Source organism: Arvicanthis niloticus, chromosome X (assembly GCF_011762505.2).
Source record: "Arvicanthis niloticus isolate mArvNil1 chromosome X, mArvNil1.pat.X, whole genome shotgun sequence".
Lineage (NCBI taxonomy): Eukaryota > Metazoa > Chordata > Mammalia > Rodentia > Muridae > Arvicanthis > Arvicanthis niloticus.
The window spans coordinates 37611697-37622692 of record NC_047679.1 but is presented as its reverse complement, the minus strand read 5'-3'; positions in this window follow the sequence as shown (position 1 = coordinate 37622692).

The window sequence follows — 10996 nt, the reverse complement described above, 5'->3', positions numbered from 1 at the left end:
AAGTAGTTCTAATAGACAAGTTCCTTGCATCCAGAATCAACATAAAAAAATAGAGAAAGCTCACTCTAGTAACCTAATGGCATACCTGCTCTAGAAGAAAAGGAAAATCTGACACCCAAAAGAATCAGAGGGCAAGAAATAATCAAAACCCAGGGCTGAAATCAGCAAATAGACAAACAAAAAAATAATACAAAAAAATCTATAAAAAAGAGAGTTGATTCTTTGAGAAAATCAGTAAGATCAGCAAATCCTTACCCAAACTAATTGAAAGGAATAGAGAATATCCAAATCTACTAAATTAGAAATATAACAAAAGACATAAAAACAAACACTGAGGAAATTCAGGAATCACAAGGGTACTGTAAAAACCTCATTGTACCAAATTAGAAAATCTAAAAAAAAAAAAAAAAAAAAAAAAAAGATAATTGTATAGATACATTTCACTTACCAAAGTTAAGTCAAGTTTAGAAAAGCAATTTTAAATATATATAACCTCTAAAGAAATAGAAATTAAAAGCCCACATTTGAAAACAAGCCCAGGGCCAGATGGTTTTAGGGGAAAATGCTACTAAATTTATAATGAAGAGTTAGTGCCAATACTCTTCATTTTATCCCAGAGCACAGAAAGAGGGGGAATATGGTGCAATTTATTTTTCAAGGCCATAGCAACACTGATACCCTAAACAATAAGACCAACAACATCAAACAACACATGTTTATTTTGTTAGATGCAGACAAGGCCTTTGACAAAATCCAACATTCTTATATGATAAAAGTCATTGGAGGATAGGCATAAAAATGATGTACCTCAGGATAATAGAGGTGATTTACAGCAATCCCATACTCAGCATCACCTTAAATGAAGAGACTCTCAAAGCAATTCACTAAAATCAGGAACAAAATAAGGTTGTCCATTTGCTTCATACTTATTTAATAAAATATTTGAAGTTTTAGACAACTAAAAGAAATCAGGGGGACACAAACTAGAAAAAAAAGAAGTCCAACTGTATTTACAAATACTGTCCTATACATAAGTGACCTGAAAATTTTCTTTGAATAATTTCTACAGCAGTAAAACATGTTCAGAAAAGTATCTAGATACAGAATTAACATTAAAAATGAGTAGCACTCCATATATTCATGTGACAAAAAGACTAAGAATGAAATCTTGGAAACAACACCTTCCATAGTAGCTTAAAATAATATAAAATATTATAGGGTAGTTCTAATAAAGCAAGTGAAAGACTAGTATGATAAAACATTAATGTGCTGAACAAAGAATTGAAGAATCTATTGGACGATGAAAATATCTCCCATTCTCATGGTTTAGTATGATAAATAATACAAACAAAGTGACCACCTTATAAAAATCTATTTACAGATTCAATTCTATTTCCAATAAATTTTAACACAGTTCTTCATGGATAATGAAAGCATAGATTTTAGCTTCATAAGGAAATGAAAAAAACAGGGTATCTAAAAACAATCCTTAACAATAAAAGACTTACTGGAATTACCATCACACCTAACTTCAAATATTCCTACAGATCTATAGTCATAAAAACAGCATAGTATTCACATAGACACATACGCTTTGATCAATGGAATAAAATTGAAGATCCAGACATAAATTCACACACCTATAGTCACCTGACTTTCAATAAAGGCACCAGAAATACATACTAAAAATAATTCATCTTCCACAAATATTACTTCTCTAAATGGATATTTCCATGTAGAAGAATGCAAATAGATCCATATTTATCACCTTGCATAATACTCAACTACAAGTGGATTAAATAGCTCAACATAAAGCCAAATCCACTGAAAATCATAGGAGAGAAAGTGGAATAGCCTTGAACTCAGTGACAATGGAAAAGACTTTCTGAATAGAAAACTGCAAACAACCACATTAAGATCAATAATTAATAAGTAACAGTTTGAAACTGAAAACCTTCTGCATGGCAAAGGACACAATCATTTGGACAAATCAGTAGACTGCAGAATCAGAAAATATTTTTTACCAACACCATATCTAATAGAGGGCTAATATTCAAAATATATAAATAACTAAAAAAACTAGATATCAATCAAACAAATAACCCCATTAAAATGAGGTATGCATATAAACAGAATTTTCAAAAGAGGAAACTCAAATTTCTGAGAAACACTTAAAGAAATATTCAGCATCCTTAATTGTCAAGGAAATGCAAATAAAACCTATCTTGATATTTCATATTCTGACAAAATGGCTAAGATCAATAACAAAAGTAATAGCTCATGCTGGCAGTGATGTAGAATAAGGGAAAAACTCCTTTGCTGATGCTGGAACTGAATGCTTATAATACATCATGGAAATACAAGTTCCTCAAAAAGATGGGATTTGATATACCTCAAGATCCAGCTATAGATACAACTCTTGGACATTTACACAAAGGACACTTCATCCTGCAACGGGGACACTTGCTTAGTAACGAATGTTACTGTTGTTATACTAATTATTACTAGAAATTGGAAACAACCTAAATATTCGTCAAGAGACGAATGTACAAGAAAATTTAGTACATGTACACAATGGAATATTAATCGTTAAACAATGACTACATGAAATTTTCAGGTAAATTGATAGAACTATAAAACAGTCATCCATTGTGAGATAACCCAGACTAAGAAAGAGAAATATGGTATTTGCTTATATGTGACTATTAGTTGTTAAGTCAATAATAGCCATACTACAATTTGTATAACCACAAAAATTAGGTATATAGTAAGAGACCAGGAAAGGGAGGTAAATATATCTTGAAAAGGCAAGTAGAATAGATAATTGTGGGTTGTAAGTTGGATGAGGGACACTGTAAATGGATAATCAGGTGATGAGGGGGAGGGAACAGCGGGAGAAGACAGGGAAAAGTGAGGCACTGCTAAAGTAAAGCGCCATTTGCTGCTTGTATATAATCCCAATACAATAGAATCTTCCATATATATATCATATAGTATACTATATATACTATATATGTACTATATACATATAATATTTATAGCACATTATGTATGAATGAGATCTAAATGAAATCACCAAATAATGAAGAAGACAGAGACACAAATGGCCACTTCTTGTCACAAAATGAAGCTTTCAGTACCAGATACTGCTTACCTTTACTTGAGTTATAGGCCAAAGGAGTCCCACAGGAATGCTCAAACAAAAGCTTGATCTCTACAAATGTACTGCAATAACTTATAACAAAAGAAGCCATCTACAAAACACACTAAACCTAGATAAATATCTGGTGCCTACCTAAATCCTTTACCCCTACAAGACATGGTAGTGAAACAGTGATATAAATAAAGCTTGTGGAAGTAACCAATAAGTATCTGTTTTGACTTAAAGCCAACTCCACCAAATAGAACCTCTAGGCACAGTTCTGGACTGAAGGACAGCCTAAAATCTTATTGTCTGATAATTATAATCACCAAGTTTAAACTTATTTTTTAAATTGAAGAAAATATCTGCAAGATGTTTAGCAAAGATAACCATAACATGTTGAGAGACTATTTATTAGTACCTGAGTAAACTATTATTACATTGCTTTCAGTGATGAAAACTAAGAGCCAGTTGATTGAAGTACACAATCATGAACACATCAGCAGATGTCCCTAAAGGATTAATTCTTGTATGTGAAGATAATGAAGATTGTGGGAAATATCAGAATTCATATTTATGCTGACTTGTCACAGAGTAATAAATCTTTAAAGATCTGCATTGTACCCAAGCAAGTGAAGACATCTTCATTCTAATACAATTTTATATCAGTTTAATGTTGATAGAACTGCTATAAGTTTTAAAGTGTATACATTGATCCTGCAATTATAGTTATGCATATCTAAATTAGAATTCCTACACTAGCAATTTTCTTAGTAACACATAGATGGCTTTAATGATGTTCATCAAGAGAATATAGCACACAACAGAAACATTTTCACTGAAATGCTAGGAGTTGTTCCTGTGGAAGTTAAAGGGTAATTTTACATTGTTACTCCATCTTCTTTTCTGTTTGAACTTTTAAAATCCTTTGGCAATTTTCTTGACATCACAGAAAAGTCTAAAACTTTTCACTGACTTGACAATCTGTTAGTCAGGTAAGTGGAACACAGTGACTTTCATTGATCATGTTGCACTTTGTTGTTTGTTTCCAGAGGGAAGGAAATAAAATAGAAGCAAACCTTATTTGAGACTGCTAGATATTGACATGCATTAACAGCGTTATTTAAATGATGCCATTTATTTGGAGACCTGACCTTTGGAAAAATGTTGTTTGTGCCAGTGACTTTGCTCTTTTATGCTTGAAACCATGTACTTCTTTGATGATAGAGGATACACACTGACAGGACTGACATGGCATCACACACAGAAAATGAATCTCAGGATGAAAATTAAGAAAGAATTGAAATGAAAATGGTTTCTTTGACAAGCAAATATTTCCAATTTATGAACTACACTCTGGAGCTAGAAGAAAAGTAATGGAAATTTATTTCAAATTCAAATAGGGTTTCAACCAGGCTTATAAAATCACTAATATCGTGTCATTGCTGAGAGGAAGCATTTTGTAACAGGAAGCCACCTACAGGATTTATCTTGCTTTAAGACATAATTAGCTTCTCATTTACATGTGTACTGTTATTCTACATTATGTGCGTATAACATATAACAGCTGATTATAGTTTTGTTTTACTAAAAGTATACAAAGAGATTTGATTTTAAGAGTGATGTATAAAGAACCATACTATTCATATGTAAAAACAGACAGAAAAACCTTATCAAGAAACCAAAGTGGTCATGTAGATGACACTGTAAACAAGAAATGTAGGTGGAAAGCGTTCTGACTGATTTCTAGTTCTTAGAACTATAAAATACATATTTAATGCAACTAAGAATTCAGCTAGTGTTCTATGGATCAATGGACTAGAAATTCTTCCATGAACTTGATCCATGCATTTTATGACATAATTCTTTCACATTCCAATCTCTGCTATATATAATTTCTGTTATTGTACCTTTTGTTGTTGTTACAGCTTCCTAGCAGCACTTAGTAACATCAGAAACAAAACAGACTTTTTGATCAAACATGTATGTAATTACAACTAATGCTTATTATATTTATCATTTTATATAATCTTTATAAACATGTTGCTTAATACTTTATTTGTAAGAAATTGGTCCCAAGAATACAGACTGACATCAAAGCTCATAGATCCTCAAATTCCTTTATATAAAATGGTACACCATTTTATTTTAACTGGATCACCACTTCTTGTACAATTGAAACCATCACTACATTCCTTATAGAACCTGAAAAAAGATAAGTGCTATGTGAATATTTGGTATTTTATATTAGGTATTGATGATAAGGAAAACAACTTTACAATTTAATATATAGTTTGTTGCTTAGTTATCCACTTGACAATATTTAGTATCAGTGGGTGGATGGGCCTCTAAGCATGTCTGTGTAGGATTATCTTGATCAAGCTAATTGAAGTGAGAAGAACTGTCCACTGTGGATGGCATCAAACTCTGATCGGAATCATATATCACATAAACAAGAAGATGTAAAACAGCAGGCATAAATCTACTGTTCTTTTCTGACTATGGACATAATAGAAGCAGCTACTTTTAAACTCTGGCTGTATTGACATCTCTACAGGATGAACTGTACATTAATTGTGTAAAAAATAACCAATTATTTATCCTCTAAATTGCTTTGGTCAAGGCATTTAAATCACAATAACATGAAAATAAACTGAAATATACAAATGGGTATAGTTTTTGGTTACAGGATATCAATATATAGCCAGAATGGCCCTAAACCCCTGATAATCCTCCTGCCTATGCCTTTCCAAGGTTGAGTTCTAGACATGAACCAAGAATAGTCTCAGGGAAATCTAGCTCAATTGTGCCACTTCAGAGATTTAATTCTCCAAAACAAGAAACCTGACCTTTTCCAATCCACATCAGTTCATGGCTGGTAACAGCAAAGTGAAACATATGCAGATCATGTAAATATGTTTATTTCCCAGGGAAGATGATTTACATATCAACTTATAAAAGAGATTTGAACAATACACCATAATTTTTACAACTGTGAAAAAATGTTAACTTATTTAACATTGTTATCTATTTAAAAAGATTACGTCATTATATCTTTGGGTCAATGTTGTTTACTATATTATAATATAAATAGAATTATGTGAGCTATGATTTTTAGCTTATTGAAGTACAGTTATTTTGCCCTCTCAACTTTTGAATACTTTTCTTAAGATTTTTGAAGTTTATATCAGTCATCTAAACCCTAGTACTATGCGATACAGTCAGCACAATATAAATGTTTTGTCAATAAAGTATTATTATAATACAGCCATGCTTATTCATTTAGATATACACTGTGGATGGATTTATGGGATAGTGGCATACTTGAGAATCAGAAATAGAAGCTTTCTAATAATGTCATTTTTAAAAAATCCTGCTACCTGGTCATTTATAAAATGGGATTGAAAACCTTTGAACTCAACTCATTTTGTGATTAATTTTTAATATATTTTCTGTCTTACAGCATCAAGTTTATAACAATCTTGCTTATTTTAATAAAAGATTATGATGTAGTTCTTTGAGGTTTTTAATTAATTCAATTAAATTTTGTCAAGAATGGCTAAAAATTAGTGAGAATTTGATTTTATTCGTGAGAAACTTTTAACTTATTCAGCATCTTTAGCTATTTTAAATGACTATCTCATCATATCTGAGTAAATTTTGTTTACTATCTTATAAATGTGAGTATGTGAGCTATGATTTTAATTATTGGAATAGTTATTTCATCCTCTCAAGTTTTAATTTTCAGTGACACACTTTTTTAAAATGTTCCCATTTCCTACTTGACTTTTCTAATTTTGCCACCTCAACATTTTCTTTGTTGATTTTATTATTTTTTCTCATTTCTAATTTGTGCTTATGCTATAGTGATAATATAAATTTTTCTTACTATTCTTAGTTTTTCTTGTTATTGTTTTCATTGTGAGTTTGTATTATTGATTTCAGCCATTCTATTTCACATGATAAATACTTGTTTATAGTATCTATATACTTATTCATTTATGTTTCAAATGTGATTAACATATTAATTTACAAATATATAGAGGATTGTAAATTACACTTTGTGGTTAATTTAATTTAATTGCTTTGTGTCAGAGATCTTATATATTTTCCTTACAATTGTTAAGTTCTGCATTTATTTTGTTGTTGTTGTTTTTGTTGTTTTTTGGGGGGGTTTTTTGTTTTGTTTTGTTTTTCCTGGTTAGAAGTTTTATTGTCGAGTACAAATAAAAGTAATCACTATTAAAATCTCAGGCAATGAAACTCTAAGCTCTGCCTTGTATCTCTAAAGTCACCTTCTTCTATGGGGAACAAACCCTGCCAAGGAAGAGCACATTAGTTGTGGGGTTGTGCCAGATAAAAAAAATGAATGGATGGTCCACTGTGAATTCTTCCTCAGGCATCAACCTGCAGAATGTGACAATGCTTGCTGTGGCAGCGGCTGCCTCTGTTCCTTCCTCATTCACATTTTATATTTTTCTATATTTTTCAAGTTTGTCTAATTAAATTTCTGATATGGTAATTGGTAATTTATAGGACTTTTTATTAATATTACTGAAATTCAAGATTAATGATTACTGTTATACTACAAAGAATATTTGTAGGATAGTTGAGGAATGTCATTCTGTTTCTAAATAATTATACAGAGTTTATGACAAGTTTTATGTCTGTTTTTACCTGCCAGGTCAAATGTGCCCACTGGTCCAGCAGTGGTATTGCTACTATGTGTTAAGGTAAATATTTAGTGATTGAACTTGAGGTCTGGACCACTGTAGGGGATTTCATACCTGATACTGGTCAAAGCAACATGGAAGGGAGGTCATATGCCCTATAACAGAAACTGCTATTATAATTTCTAAGTGATTATATTATCAATTTATCTTCTAGAATATTTCTATTTTTATCCATAGTCTTGGGCTGATTTCAGTCTTAGAAAAATAGGATTCTTTTTGTAGTAAATAATAATCGGTACAGAGATGAATAACTAGATAAAGTGAAATAATTAAGGGACTGAGTGTCCATTCATAATTGAGACTTGTGTATTATAGAACATCACAGAAGAAGGGGTAGAATGAATGCAAAAACTGTGAGATACAGAGCATATCTGTAAAATGCTGCATTTTAAACTTGGTATGCTGGACGGTTGGCTGTTTTGCCCTGCATGAGATTGAGGCAGCCAAAACACCATGGTTACATGAGGCTGATAATCTCCCACTTCCACTCTATTCAAAAGCTATTCACAGTGGCTAGTTGCTATGGGAGAGAAAATTCTTTATTGATGTTGAAGCCATTAATAGAATAACCCTTTTCTAGTAGTTGGCACCAAACACATGAACATATGAGCAATACTAACTGGACTTAATGGGTTATCTAAAAGAAAAGATGCAAAATTGGGAAAGGAACATGATGGGGGGAGTATGGGGAGAATTCACATGTGAAATTGGTACGAGACATGATAATATTATACATATGGATTTCTCAAAAATAAAGTTTTATTTTTAAAAAATAGTTTGCAAATTGTTTTCTGAAAGTAGCCACCTACATAATTTAATTTAAATACAGGACTTTTTTCTTCTATGCATAAAAAATAGAGCAAAACCTAATTTTTATTCAATTTTTGAGTGATATCAAAGATAAATTGTCTCTGTTGATAGATAAATGTTAATTAAAAGAAGTTATATAAATGTAACCAAATATTCATCATTGAATTAATCTTTAAATTTATTTCATTGTTTATAATTTCTTACTCATATAGTCTCTCATCTGTGAAAAAAATAACACCTTAACCATCCTCTCACTATAGAAAGCTTAAGAAGATAATATACCAATAACATACAGTTTTTATCACTATTGCTCTTTAGTAGAGCTTGAGGTCAGGGATTAGGTGTAGAATGAGACTGGGGAGATATACAGAGAGTCAGAAAGTTGAACAGAGGTATGTAACAATGGGGGATGGGGAACTGGGGTAGCCAACAGAAAATCTCAGATGCCAGGAAAGTAAGAGGCTCCCAGGATGACTAGGATGACATTAGCTTAAATACTCAACAAAGGAGAGAGAGAACCTGTAGTGACCATATGGAGAGGTTAGGCACAGCCCCTAGTTGAAGGATGGGGCCACCCACCCTTCTCAAAAATTTTAACCCATAATTGTTCCTGTCTTAAGAAAATACAGGGACAAAAAGTGGAGCAGATACTGAAAGAAAGACCATTCAGAGACTGTCCCTCCTTGGAATCTATGCCACATGCAGACAACACACCAAGTCACAATTGCTGATGCCAAGAAGTCCTTGCTTACAGGCACTGATATAGCTTTCTCCTGAGAGGCTCTGCCAGACCCTTACCAATATACATGTGGACACTTGCAGCCAACCATCAAACTGAGCACTGGGACCCCAATGGAGGAGTTAGGGGAAGGACTAAAGGCACCGAAGAAGTTTGCAACCCCATAGGAAGAACAACAATATCGACAAACCAGACCCCTCTGCCTAGAGCTCCCAGGAACTAAATTACCAACCAAAGAATACACATGGAGGGACCCATTGCTCCACCTGTATATGTAGCAGAGGATGCCCTTATCTGGCATCAGTGAGAGAGAAAGCCCTTGGTCCTGTGAAACCTGGATGCCGGAGCATAGAAGAATGCTAGGGCACTGAGGCAGGAGTAGGTTGAGGAGCACCCTGATAGAGGCAGGGGGGAGGGGTTGTGATAGAGGGTTTGTGGAGGGTAAACTGGGAAGGGGGATAACATTTGAAATGTAAATAAATAAAATAACCAAGAAAAATAAAATAAAAAATAAAAAAGAAGAAAGTAGTGTACTCTTTAGTATGCATAAATTGTAACAGAATTTATACTTATATTGCTCTTAAAGCACTATTGAGCAAGCAGCACTTAGTTACTTTTTTATTACAGTGATAAAATGCTTTGTCTAAGGCAACATATAGACAAGTTTTCTTGGGTCATATGATCCTAGACCATTAAATGTCCAGCAATAAAAGGAAAGTACATACACACTAACACATTCGAAGAAACATACACACACATGCAGACACACACACACTAACACAAATATCACCAACATCAAAATAATAAAAACTAGCAAACACTGGTCCTTAGTATCATTCAACATAAATGGACTCACTTCCATGATAAAAATATACAGGCTAACAAAATAGATGCAAAAACAGTATCCATCATTTTGCTGCATACAACAAACTCACTTCAGCAATAAAGGTAGATATTACCTCAGAGTAAAGGGCTAGAAAATTGTTTTCCAAATAAACAGACCCTAGAAGCAAGCTGGAGTAGGCATTCTAATATCTAATAAATAGACTTTCAACCAAAATTAATCAAAAGAAACAGGAAATGACACTTCATACACATCAAAGGAAAATCTACTGAGATATCTTTATTTTTAACATCTATGAACCAAACAAAACGGCACCCACTACAGTAAAATAAATATTGCTAAAGCTTAAATTGTACATCAAACCTCACCTATTAATAGTGGGAGACTTCAACACCCCACTCCAACCAATTGATAGGACATCTAGACAAAAACTAAACAGAAAAATAATGATATCAGCAGATATTATGAATCAAATGGATCTAACAGACAATTATAGAATCTTTCACTCAAACACAAATGAATATACCACCTTCTCAGCACTGAATGGATTCATCTCCAAAATTGACTACATAGTCTATCTCAAAGCAAGCCTCACTAGATGTAAGGAAATTGAAATATCACCTTATTTCATAGCAGACTTTCAGCTATTAATGCTGGACTTCAACAAGAGAAATACTAGAAAGCCTACATACTCATGGAAATTGAACAACTATCTACTCAGTAATCAC